Genomic DNA, 14496 nt, shown 5'->3' on the forward strand with positions numbered 1-14496 from the left:
CTTGCACAGCTTCACAGCAGGGCCCTTCGACAGACAAGTGCTTCTGGAGGGAGACAATGCACATCCCAATTAATTCTCTAAATGGACTTAACATCACTCTTCAGCCCCATCTGAGGGATTTCATTTCATTTCATACTCTTTTGCCAGGACATTGAGCCTTTCTTATTCCATTAGAAGAGCTGAGGTAGATGCATTTCTCAGGGAGGTCTGTTTATTGCATTTAATTCAGGGTGAATTATCTGTGGGCTTGGGGACAAAAGCAGTTCGTTCCACTGAGTAGGTGACAATTCCCTTTGCTTCTCCTGACCCCGGTGGGTGAAGTAGGCCCCTGCCAGGGGGACATGGGCACCATGTACTGGGGTGTTCAGCCCCCACCCTGCATAGAACGAGCACCCCAAGAACAGGTTGGGTGTCCTGGGGGTGATGGGATCAGGGTGACCGTTCCCAGGGGCATAACCCACACCTGTGGCAAGAGAAATATTCCAGGCGTGTGGGACACTGGAAGATGATGCTTGCACCGCTGCTCCGCTCGCTCTGGAGCCACTCACACCGCCTCCCACTCTCTTTATGCTTTTCTTTGACAAATAATGAGACTGTCAAGCAATCATTTTGTCTTCAGTATAACTAGTAGTTAAAATAATTTGGTCAAACTCTGCATTTCTTCTCTCAGCAGATGTCTGTTGTAGATTTCTGCCCATTGGTAGGCTTGGCTTTGTTTTTTTCTGATAATATTCTGTTTTTACATTATTCAGAAGATCCTCTCTAGCTGTGGGAGGTAGTTCCCATGCTACTGGCACAGAACACAATTCAGTGTGCAGGTTTGCGATTGCAAAGCTCAGGTCAGGGTATAGTACAACTGGTCCTCAATGCCCTGATGGATCTATAAACTGCTTGTTTTCTTCAAACACCTGGGACTTATGTCAAGAGATAATTCTTCCCTTATCCCGTAAATCCTGCTACCTACAGCAGTGACAGCTGCAGATGAGATGGCAATAGGAGCCAGGCAGCGGTGCTGCAGGCTGTCAGCCGGGATAACTGAAGGGCTTGGAAGGTTTAATTTCACTTTGAAATGATTTTATGTGGGAAACCCGTGAGTGATAGGGTTATGACAGCAGCTGACAAATACCACCACATCACTTCACATTTGTTTCCCGTTAACTAACTCTTTGCCTTTCTTCCTTTTAATGTCATATACGGTTTTGGAGTGATGTTTCAGTTTAGATCTTCAGCCTTCCTGGGGAAGAGGAACTCCCCGTGTTTTATTCTGCAAAGCAACCAATACAGAGGGTCAGCAGCTGACACTGCTCTCTGCAAACTACAATTCACTGCCTTCATTTAACCTCTGAGGAAATAGGAAAGCACAATTGCACAAGACATACGGATTCCCTCTGTTGTCAAATACACCCAGAACATGGTGCAGCTGGAATTTTCAGAAGGATAAAAGCGTACCAGGCTAGTCAAGCTTGCCACAAATTCTGTATTTTTCAAAGTTTAATGAAGTGGCCTTGTGCGATGTCCCATCCAGACAGGCTGGCCAGTGTGGAAAGCTGCCTGGTTCCCATTTCCAGAGGTCCTGCCTGTCCCACCTGCCTGTACCCCCCTACCTGTCCTCCCATCTGTCTCCCCACCTGTCCCCCAAGCTGTCCCCTCCTGCAGCCCCTGGCAGGGTCAGGAAAACCCTGGAGCTCCAGGGTTATTTCCACAAGGCTCAGATGGCAGCGACCCCTGTTAACGTCACCTTTCTCAGCCTGTACTACCATGGATTTTTTTTTTTTTTCCTATTTGAAAGTTCGGTACAACCACCAAAAAAAAAATCCCGATATTTAATTTTTTCTTATTTCTGCTCTGTTACACAAGATTCTATTCTCTATTTCTAGTTAGGAGGAGCCCGCAGATTTTAAGGGCATCTGTCTGTTTTTTTCAATTTTCCACGAGAAGGATTTTGATTATATAGTAACCTGAGCTCAGGAGGCTTTGGAAATGAGCACTATTCGAGCCGTTGCCACATCCCCGTTGCTTAGAGTGCCCATCCCTTCATTTTTCACTTGTGATCCTTTAGCTAACATGACATTAATTGTGATTGGAAAATGATTGAGCCTGCGAATTGTGAGACTGTTCTCACTTAACAACATAGCAAGTATCGCTTTGATTAGATTGCTCTCTCCTTTCATTACTGAGCAGCTTTAAGCTTAAAAAGAAGTTAGAAGTGAATAATATTTGCGTTGAGAGACTCTCTCCCGCACACAAGTGAATAGATGTATGAAAGACAAGCATGCTCATAGGCACAGCCAGAGCACTGTCTCCTCTGAGATTGCTTTGCAAGAAATAAAAGTAAGGACCAGTTTTCAAGGACTAAGCACCGTGTTTTCCATCAATCTGCCCATTAGGACTCTGCTTTTTGTTGACCCATCATATGACATCTTCCGATTTGAAATTACATCAGTGGGAAGCAAATGTAAAAACAAAAAAACCCAAAGCAAAATAACAACAACAAAAAAGCCAAAAGCATCACGGGAGAAAGTCCTCATGGAGGTGTGGATGGAGGTGGAGGTGAGTGGGTGACCTGGGGCTGGGGCTGATGATGGACATCTCCTTGCTGGAGCACGGGCCCCTGGTTCTGCTGGGCACCCCGGGAGAAGGTTCCTCCCCAGTGCAAAGTGACTTTTCTAGTAAGAAATATTGTCTGCCAAGGAACTGCTGTGGAAATGTGTTGGTTTAACTTATTAGCAGTACCTTAATCCTTTTACTTTATTTAATTTCCTCCTGAAGCCCTGGCCTGGGATGTCACCAGGCTCCATATTCAGCTCCAGGATGGATGCTCATCCCAACTGCCAGGCACCGCTGGGTCCCCTCGTGCCAGAAGGCAGAATCAAGTAGGGACTAAGAAAAATAAATTAGAGAACTGTTTGGTCTATAATTTTATTTCATAACTGTGTTATTTGTCTTCAGCACATTTTCAAAGTCACCAGTCGGTGATGAAAGGGTTACCAGTCACCTCCAGCCTGGTGTTGAAGCACCTGCCCAGGGTGTTTGCTCTTCACAGGCTTTAGTTAGTGCAGATTTCATGTTCTGATGTGTGTTACGGGGTCTGTGAGGGATCCACTGCAGACATACTTTTTGCCGCCATATGACAACCCTGTAGATTCATCCCATAGTCTCTTGATCACGTGCAAACTAATATTAGATGTGCATCTATATACCGCCTGTGCAGTGAATGCCCTTTTCAAGTATGTAGTTAAAAAGAATGGTGATTTTGGTACAAGATCTTGTAGTCTTTTCTGTTTCTTTAGATAATATGAGAGTTAAATTCTCACAAGCCCATTTGAAAAGATGAGGATCCACTTCTGCATGTTGCAGAGAGGACTACTTGCTATTTTAAAACTAACTAATGTTAGATAGCCACAATAACCCACTCTCCACAGGGTAGAAGTCAGTAAAGCTGTATTTAAGTACAGAGCACTACACCAATTTGCATCAGGTGACAAGGCAGTATATTGAATGTGTATGAATTTGTTTCTTTAATTGTTATTATTTTTTAGTTAGCAATAACTGTCAGTAAAGAAGAGTTTTTGTGGGAGGACTCTCCTCTGGAGAAGTGCTGTGTTATTCCTTGGTTTCCAATGCAGGATGCAGATTAGAGACTGCTGATAATAAGGTGCATCTTGGTGCCTTGTCCTTAATTTGGTGCAAAATCTCTGTAACACTATAGAACTCATTATTCAGGACCCTGAGCTCAGCTGCTTTCTCTCTGTGCATTTCAAAGGGGACAGATCACAAGTCTGTATAGGCCAAATGTGTTCAAAGCCAATGCAATTCTACCACTTGTTTTTAGCACAAGTATTCCAAAAATAGAAGTAATTAAAAATGATTGTTTGTCATGCTAAGAGAGAGAGTTCTTGTGAGAACTGTCAGCATATATGTGTGTGCATCCTCTGAGGGAACCTTCTGGAGAAGGAGTCTGCACAGAACTTCACAGCAGCTCCTGCTCAAGGTGGGATTTGCAAGAGGCTGGTTCAGAAACAGATCCTGGGTCTGTGCTGGGACAGTCTTGCCAAAGGAAAGAGTGGAGCCTCTGCCCCATCCCCGCAAACACCCAGCTGGGATTGTGAGGAATTGTTTTAAAACACTTGGCTTAGAAAAATTAATAACTTGCCTTTTAAGTTCTCTTTTTAGAGTCTGCACAAATGCGATTGAAATGATAATGTTCAGAATTTAAATGCAGTAGCAAAACAGCAATGGCATTATCAAATTATAAGTAAAGATTACTTACTTTGGTTCAACCTTTATAATGAAAATTATTTTCTTATTAAAAAAAAAAAAATCAAAGCGCTATTAATGTTTTCCTGGGCTTTTAAAGAAGTAATGAGCAGTAAACTCAAGCAATTATTCACATACATTATTAAATGCCACTGTTAAACAACTGCATACTATGAAGAGGAAGAGACATAAATTCATGGAGGAAACTTTGGGTTGATTTCATACTCGCTCAGTTCTCCTTCTTCAATGTGATGCCTGAATAATTTTATGCACAGCCTTTCAAATAAAGACAGAATTTTCTTGATATCTGTTTGGCTATGAGTTTAATTGAAATGCTTCTTATACCATCTTGTGTGTTAATTCAACCAGCAAAACCCCCTTACGTGCTCCTAAATGATACAAAACTAGATTGCATGTCACAATTTAAACATGATGTATACTGACGCAAAAGAATTTGTGTTGCTTTTACTAATTCACTATCGCAGAGTTTGCAGTCGGCTTTATCCCCAACAACAATTAATTGAGCAAGGGCAGTTTTAATGAAATGTCACTCTTTAAACCCAAGAAACAAGGTCAAATATTCAAGGTGAAACTGTCCACATCCTTGGAGGGATAGAAAGACACCTTCAAAGTTTTATGTCAAGTGCTGTATTATGTTTAGTTCCTACTTAGCATATTGTTATTACTACTTAGAATTTGGCATGTTAAACCCTACATTAACAGGAAACCAAAAGTGCAATAAAGAGTGATCCAGTACAAAATCTTAGAAATTAAGGTAAAACACTTTTTTTTTCCTAATAAAAATATAGCATTTATTTTACTTTCAGTTCACACTTTTCTGCTGTTTCCAGCCCATCTGTGCAGGAGGATGCAAATTGCTCTTGTCCTGGTTCACAGGACAGCTGCAGAGCTCCAGGGACCCCCAAACAACCCAGCAGGGTCACAGGGTGCAGAGGGGGATTTTGCAATAACCAAGAAGCAGAAGAACAGTTTCAAAGGTGCAGACTTCACTGAGACAATGACATAAAATGTCCCCCTAAAATGAGGTGAGTTTTAAAATCAGAATATGATCTATGGGTTTGTTTGGTCTCTGTGCTGATGCAGGTGACTCAGAGGTGGTGGAAATGCAGAAGAAATGGTGGAATCGGGACTCTCTGAGGTGTCTCAGTGGAAGCAGAGGACTGAAAGCAGAAGAGTTTGGAATTATTATTTTCTGAAGTCAGTAAGAGCTCTGAAAAATATTATAATGGTGTAAGAGACCAGAGATACCAAATCACAAGTGTCTTCTGCTGAGGGCACCGTGTTTGCACAGGAACTTTGGTCTGGAGACAGAATTTGGAAATGTCCCAGTGTTGCTGTGGCTCTGGGTAATTCCCATAGCCCTGAGCAGGAGAGGGAACTTCCAAGGGATACAGGGAAACTTTGCATCAGGCCTCATTTATCAATTAAAGAGAAATTTATAACAAGACCAGAAATTGGTGCTAGTTGGATTCAAGTGATCACAGCCTGCTTGTGATAACAAACGTTATTGAAATGAAGCCCAGCCTTCATAATGTAAACAAGTCATTAAAATTCTGAAAACAGTTGTGATTCGTTTTATCAAAACATCCTGAAGTCATTCAAAAGGTCACAATATGATCAAGAAAGAATATATTGCCTAAAAAAATACCAGCCAAAGAAACTTCAGCTGACCTACAGGAAAACTGCAGACATTTGTACAAAAAGCAAATGGAATAAAGGGAAAGTGAACAGTAATGAATATGCATGAGAGGTAGAAATTCAGAATAATGTTAAGAGAAGTGAAGGACAGAAGAAAAATCATTATCTAGCAGGAGTCAGAAGAGTAAAAGTTACTTTTCTAATGAATGTTATGAATAAAAATAATTCCAGTTACAGGATTAGTGTATTTTGAGATGAAAATTGAAAATTTTCCAAGTGGAAAAGGCAGGAGAAGCCAGTAACCATGGCAGGTCTGTGCCAGGGAGAGAGCCAGAGGCCACGGCCCAGCCGCAGGGACCAAGCGCTTCTGTGCCAGCATTAACTTGGGACAGACATTAGGAAGATGCTGCTAAGCCTGATCTTTAAAGACAGAACCTCCAAATAAATCAAAATATTTGAAAAAACTCTGACCACAGGGCTCTCTGGAGCAGGCCGGGTGCAGGCAGCACGGGGCTGCCAGGCAGCAGCAGGAAAAATAATGGGACAGCTGATAAGGAACTCAATTAATAAATTGAGGAAGGGTAATATAAATAATGCCAGTCAAGCTGGGTGTGCTGGTAATAGATCCTGTCAAACCAAATTGACGTCTTCTTTTAATGAGATTATGAGCTTGGTTGATAAAGGTAATAGCGTTGTTGTAATGGATGTCTGTACAGCATTTGAATTGGTACCACATAACATTTTAATTAAGAAACCAGAATAATATAAAGTGCACATGATAAACATGCAGTGCATTAACAGCCCACTAACTGACAGCTCTCGAGGCGTAATTGTGTGTTCTAAATGAGGGGCTCTCATTCCAGCAGCAATGGCTCCCTGGGTGCCACAGGTCACATCCACCTATGGTTCTTCCTGGCCGCCTGATCGCTGTCTCACAGTGTTTGGAAAATATTTTCAAGCTTCAGATAGCTGAAGAAATTATTTAGAGGACTGTGCTTTTTCTGTTATATCTCAGGTGTCATTATTGTACAGAGCTTGCATTTTTTTCAAAGCAGCATGTTCTCTGCTCCCTGTTGTTTAAACTGCGTTATCCCAGGTCCAGGGGGATTTGTGGTGCATATCACCTGTTCGTTATAACAGCAGAGAATCCAATGGTTTACTCTCCCAGCCTTTGCTCTTCAGATCATTTTCAGTCACAGTCCCATCAATCAGACCATCCGATGGTGGTGTGGGTGCAGAACGGGGATCCTGGAGGAGGGGATGGGATGGGGGATGCCAGTGCTGTTCTCCTGACCTGCCTCCAGCTCCATTTCTCTGTGTTCTCATCCATCCTGGGAGTTTCTCACCCACCCTGACACCCATATGCAGCATTTGTCTCTGAACTTCTGCCAGTCCAGTCCGCAGAGCCCCAGTGTTGAGCATCTCACAGGACATTGGTGGGAGCAGGACAGTTGGGGTGGGAGTGTTTGTGCTGGTTTATCACCAGTGTTGCAGGTTAGGTACTGGTGGCTCCGCACACCACAACTGGGAGCATGACTGGACACCAGCACACATCCCTGGTACCCAACAATGCCAGCGCAGGCATTGCGATGATTTCAGCTCCCACAATCTGAGCAGAGCACTGGCATCGTGGGATGCTGAGAAACACAGGTACAAGGGGGAGGCGTATTCTGTTCCTGGACAGAAAAATCTACCTTAGAATATAAAAAGAATGCAACAGAGAGGCATGTGCAAAAAATGTGAGCGTGGCTATTTTCTCTTTATTTGTTTTGTTTTGTCTTGTTTCAGGCAGTGACCCTTATCAGACAGCGTTACACTAACAATGAAAGGCATTGAATACAGAGAGCTCTTACACATTTATTTTGATATTGTACAATATCCTTAATAACATATTCATTTAGAATTTGATTGATGTAAAGTTATTTCATCTTCTGGCTGGCTGTTTTCAGATGATGAGTAAGAATCTGAATCTATTATTATGGCAATCCATTAGACACACCCCAGCCTTCTGTTACTCCATTTCTAAATGTTTTTTCTAATATGTATACACAGACATGTATATATATAGAAATACACATATAGGCTTACACACAAATACTGATGTCAATGCTCAGGACCTGGGCAGCCCTACAGACTTCCAGATAAATATACAAATAACACAGTTCACAGCAGAACTAACTCTTTTGTCTCCATTTAACGCAGTATAGCAAATAGACAAGGATATATGGGAAGACTTCTGACTATGTGGGAAATCTTCATTACGACAACAGCACACGAGACTCTGCAATAAAATAAAAGTGCTGACACTTAATGTAGGGCTATGGCAGGTGTCTGAGAAACTGGAATGTACGTTGCCGTAAAAGACGCTGAATACCTGCCATGTTACACTAAAATACAATTTATAGTATTTTGCTGCAATAAAAATAATCAGCCCAGGATTTCTGAAGATGAGGAGTAATTCTACCTTGGCATTTCAGTGTCCAGCTCCACAGTGGGTGATTTTCAGAGGCATTTCTGGAAATCTGAAGTCATTTCAAGCCAAGCATCTAAAAGCCGGAATACCCCAAACCACAGCTTATCTTCATAAATGTTGTCCTTAAGGACTGTGGCAAAAATTAAGCACAGTGTGAAGGTCTAATTTTCTGAATGACAGCACAAATCATAACTGGAGGCAGTTGCTTAATTAAAGCTGTGCAAATAAATGACTTTTCAATGTTCTGGCAGTTCCAAGAAATCCAGGAGTCATTTCAGGTCAAACAAAATGCCTCATTTAACCCTTTGACACTCTCATATATATTTTGTTGCCTTTTTAAGAATTCTTTAAGCATTTGCCTCTGAAACTAAAAGACAGATTGAAAGACATTTCTTACTCAAAATAATGACAGTATAAGCTGAAATCATTTAAAATCAGAAAACATACACATTTCATTGTTGTCTCTGAAAATTCTGGTTTGAAGTTTAGGTCTAACTTCATGTTTTCCTTATGTAAAAAATAAGCAAAGCTGGAGGAAGTTTATAACCCTTTCATTGTCGGCAGAACTTCTTTCTTTGTCAAAATCCCAGATTTGCCCATTTTCAGGTGGGGTATGTGAGGCAGGACAATGGGTGAGGCCGGGATGAGCTGTGGCTCCTGCCACACGCTCACCCGTGGAGACTTTCACCAGGCAAAGAGATAATGAGAAATAAGTTGAACAAATGACTTTTTAGAAGAAAAATGTGTAAGGACTTCTAGGTGATACTGAAAGTAATTAAAGAAAGAAATGCCAGCAGCTCGGTGCTAAGGTCTCCTGGGCTGAGGTGGGATGGGGACACCAGGAGGTGCCTTCCAAGACTCTGCTCCCGTGTGACAGCATTGCTGGGGGTGTCAACTCTGACTGCGGTGCAAAGAGTAACACGGAAACGGGGCAGACTGTCACGTAGAAATGAGCAGATGGGGAACCTATATTTAGAAACCAAACAAATAAAAAGGTTGGGAAAGGAGGTGCCTGCATGCGAAAGGAGTGATTTTTGTCGTGTCTGGCTTAGCAGTGCTTGTGATTCCTGGGCAAATACAGGGGCTGGCTAATGGCAATTGCCTACACCAGATAAGATCTGATTTTGAGATAAATGGCAAATCCTACACATCCCAGAGACTGCCATAACACATCCAGAGAAAGGCCAAAGTGGGCAGTACTCACATGTGCCCCCAATAAACACCTTGTGATGAATCTGCTGTTTCAGAGCGGTTTTGTTTCCACGCTTAGTCAAACATTTTCTGTCTCTGGGCTCCCCAGTGTGCTGGGGGAGGCAGGAGGAGTTCCCAAATCACACGCTCTCCATTCCTCCCTGCCATGGCATTGCGATGTGCAGCCATCCATCAATCTCCCATTACGGAACGTGATGATATTCTGCCTGGGCGGGCATCCCTTGCCTGTGGTTTGGCAGGACCTCTGTCCCCGGCTGCTCATCAAACTCTCAACGCTGCATTCGGAGCCAGCCCAGCTCCGGCTGAACGCATGAGAGCACAGCCTGATTGGAACAAAAGCCTCGTTTTGAACAGTTTCAGAGTCACTGAGATGCGATATCACTTTGCACTCCAACGATGGTGACTGCTGCTCCTGCTGCTGGTGGTTTTGTGGGTTTGGTACCTCCACAGGACACAGGAGAAAGGGAAAAGAGGAAGAAAACCAGAACCAGAACAACAAGAAGTGCTGTTCTTGCACTTATGCATTAGCAATTATGCACCAAGTTCCTGCTAACTACAGGGGATTACTTCATGTTTTTCTGATCAGTGGTGTTACATGGCTGACCTCACCTCTGAGAAACTGCTCTGTCAGAAAAGCAGACACGTTTCCATTGGCTTTTAAATAACTCTGAACCTTTTACAAAAAACTATATGCATTACTATGAAAAGAGGTTGTCCCTTTCTAACATTCAAAACCTCAATTTTTAAAAGCCTCACACTTCTTTTTTTTTTCTCCAAAAATCAGTGATTAAAAAAAAAAATTAAAAATCAGCTCCGGTTAAGCAGGGTTCCCTCTGCCAAGTCCCAGCGCCCAGGCGTGTTGTGCAGACTGTAAATGAGGGAAGTGACTGCCGCAAACTCCAATGAGGTCCCAGAGACAAAGTTGGGACATTAATCGCAGTGGTGAACATCTGCCAAGCTCATATGCCCTGCTGGCAGCAGGACCAGCTCTGCACCGGGCGGCAGAGTCCATGTCCTGGGTCACACTGGTACCCAGACCCGGTGGGATGCTGTCGGACGTCACACTGGTACCCAGACCCGATGGGATGTTTTCAGATGTCTGTGCTGCATTAAAGCAGCACAGACATGTCATATCGATCTACTTTCACAAACATGGAAGCAGAAGAGTTTCAGTCTCCTTGCCTACCAAAAACCGGTGATTAAAAGCAGTGTCTGTTAGCAGCACCGGATATATAGCATACAGTCCACGAGACTTAATTTTCTAACAGATTTTCTTCATAGAAATATTTTACTTCTAATAATATATTTTTACACTGATTTCCTCATTAGGTCTTCTGAAATACAGTAACTCTGACATTTTCCTAGCTATAGAAGACAATTTAATGACACAAGCAAATGTAAATGGCTTTTGGAAAACCACCCCAAAGCAGCATTTTTGTGTGATATAAAGCAGCACAGATCCACCAGCAAAGCCATCTTGATTTATGCTGGCTGTAATTCTGGCCCACAATATTTAACGGCTTTTATTAAATATTTAATTATCCTTTTGAATACTTTCCTTGATCTCTGCCCTTTTCTCCTGGGACGAGTTCCCAGGCAGCCAGAACTGACACTACTTCTATAAGAATATTAAATGTTTGTAGTGATTTTTATATTGGATGATCTCAAACTGCTTAACACAAAGGATTACTCACCTCGCCTTTGAAAGGGAATACGTCTTCCGCTCTGCTTGGAAAACATTATTTACCACAGGTTTTTCAGGAGAGAACTAGGAATATGGGGGCAATATAGGCAGAGCCAGAGGTTAATTATTCCAGCGTGAACGTGGCCAGGACAGCGAGATTAATCTCTGCAGGGAAGGTGCCATGTGATCCTGCAGCACCGCAGCTCATCCCAGCTCTGGTTTTACATCTCGGCCAAAGAGTCTCATTTACACTGTGATGGGCTGGACCTGTCTGAGCTTTAAACCATGCAACAAGCTAAATGTGTGTTTATCCTCCTTCTTTTTCAGCTGTAATTTGCTACTTTGAGTGTAACTAAGTGAGAAGCTTTATTTTTCTTATGATACAAGCCAACATCTTAGAACAGTACCCATTAAAAAAGAAATATTTCTCTGCACTGCAGCGTGTGTGCTGGGACAAGTGGTGCTGCAGATTTTGGACCTGTAATAGACTTCTCTTAGCAAGGGTCTTTCTGGCTCTTCAGGGGAAACAGCCTCACGCTATAAAGCAAATAGCTGAATGTGTTTCTGACAACGACTCATTTCAGGAGCTGTGAATCAGGAAGGCAGCTTGGCACGTGTTGTTCTTTCAATATACATGAATTGAGGGATCTCGTGTAAAAGTACTAATTTATTCTTGGCTTGTTGAGATAGCCCCAGTTTTCCTTAGAGTGTTCCAGAAACCCAAGGAGTCTCTTTAGGAACTGAAAAGCAATTTGGCACCTGTAATGTCTTAATATTTTGTTTAAACAACAAAATGCATCGTAATTTTTGATATTTGCGATACATACAGATATACCAGAATACTGAGAAATTGCAGCTGATTTTCGGCAAGGACACCTACAGGTTGGGTGTTTGTGTGGTGATGTTTCTGTGGGACCTTTTGAAGGAGCACGAGACCCTCCCGCAGCTCTCAGGATGGAGCAGTTATGGGTAGTGGCACTGTCACCTCAGCAGAGTCACCACAGTCACCCCTTGCACAGGCACACTCAGATGACAGGAATCACCATGAGCACTTATCCCAGTCCTTTGAGATCTCTAGAACATGCCACATCAAAATGTCACAAGCTCTTGTTTTGAAAATGCTGCAGTTTTAATTAATAGATGCGATGTGAAGTATCAGGGTGACATCCCATCTGAGCTGGGTCTGCCAGCGACTGTTTCTGGACGGAGTCCCTGCCACCAGATCACCACGGCATTGCACGCTGACAACACACACACCAATTATTTTGAAAAATTACTTGCTTTCCTAAACCTGTAGCAATTTAACATTAAAAACTTGGGGAGACGAGAGGTGCCATCAGCCTTGGTGCCTGTGCAGGAAAACCCGACCGGCCATTGTGTCCCACTTGGGAGCAACCACTGGTTTACTGCCAGGCAGAAAACACTGAAAGAATAAGAATCAGAGTTGCACAGTGAAGCTGGATTGAAATATACTTATTTTCTTCCATGCAATGAATTTTGACTCTGCGTACATACATAAACACATTATCTGCTATCAAGAAACTATTAGATATGAAATAATGGGAAAGTTATTAAATGGGACTGGCTAATGTTTAGTAAACAGGTAGAATGAGCTATTCTGTACTACTGGTCTGATATATCAATACCCGATGCACCAATATAGGGATCATAATAAAAAAGTTCTGTGTGGATGACAGCAGTCACTACAGTGCTGTTTCTTGAGGTGTCTTTGCCGGGTTTGTACCAATAAATAACCTGTACAATGTCATACTATTCTGAGAGAAATTTCACTATGTTATTTTTAAAATTTAGAGTCTGCTCCATTCTTTGCGTACTTATATTACACAGCTCTTGGAGCAAATCAAGAAGGGAAAATGTAGTTCAGGCAAGGACATGTTCTTGTGTTTTAACATCACTCATTTTCCCCATTCCCATCCTCTCCTCATGTTCTCTCTAATCTTTTTCCTACTCTTACGCCTTTCGCTTTCAGGAAGGGCTAATTTAGCTTAGTAACTCTTGTAAAGTGAGGGAAAGGAAAAATGAAAAAGCCAGTCATAAAGATGGAGTTATACACATTCAACATGTAATGACTGTACTTAGGAGGTGCTTAAAGACAATGGGCAGCACCTTCATTACTGTGTTATTCCTTCTTACCGCAAAGTTACCCCATCACCAGGAAATAAATCCCAGAATCCCATTGTATAATGACTGTGTTTTTTCTTTCACGACTATCACAAAAATACCTGAAAAAGCTATGAAACATTTTGACCAAAACTGCAAACAGCAAAGAAATTTTGCATCCAAGATGAGGAACCTGTTTTTCTTAGAAATATCAAGAGACCTCAAAGGCTTTTACTTGGCACTGGAGTGTTTGTCATGGGACAGGGAATCAGAGATGTAGCAGTGCCTTAAGGATTGAGCATTTTCCTTCGATCTGTTCCAGTTCACCACCATCTCTTATTTCAGTTTCTCGTTCATTTTTAATTTAAATGTGTGCTTGACAAAAGTGTTAAAAATGTCACAGAAATAAATTGTCACTGATACATTTTTAAATTTCTGTTTGCTTTGGAAGAACTGTTGGCAGGTTCTGAGATGTTCCAACGCTTGTCTCTCTCTTGAAATCAATCCGTGATCACAGGGAAATGCTGGGACCTTCTACATCATGAGGAACTGGCCCAGATCTGCTCTCACTGGGGAACAACATTCATGTTGACCATGGGGGCAGGGGGAGGATGGCGATGAATGTGACAACCTGACCCTTCGGGACTGATAGATGGCCTTTCCATGCAAGAAGCGTCATCCTTCCCCAGGCACTGGTAGGTTCTGTCCCCACAGAGGAGATCAGGGTCAACACCAAGGTACAGAGGGGTCTGTGGCTGCACCTCAGGACAAAGCTCTCTCCTGCCCGGGATGTATACTTTTCTTTGAATTTGCTCACTCACTTTCTGGACAAAACCTGTAACAACAGGATCCTGTGGTGACTGGATCTACGCTGAATATCAGTGGATTTTTCACAGTAACAGTTAAGCACTAGGAGAATAAGTGGATGTTGTGTATGTGCATAATCCACAAGGCACAAGGACCTCGCGGGTCATGTTTGGGTGTCAGTGGGAACTGCAAAGCTTAAGTTACCCCTGAAGTCAGACATCTCTCTGGTGATTAATGATCCAAAACCACTTCTCACCACCCCTCTGCTGATATACTCACTGTC

The sequence above is a fragment of the Streptopelia decaocto genome (assembly GCF_964273445.1).
Source record: "Streptopelia decaocto genome assembly, chromosome: 5".
NCBI lineage: Eukaryota > Metazoa > Chordata > Aves > Columbiformes > Columbidae > Streptopelia > Streptopelia decaocto.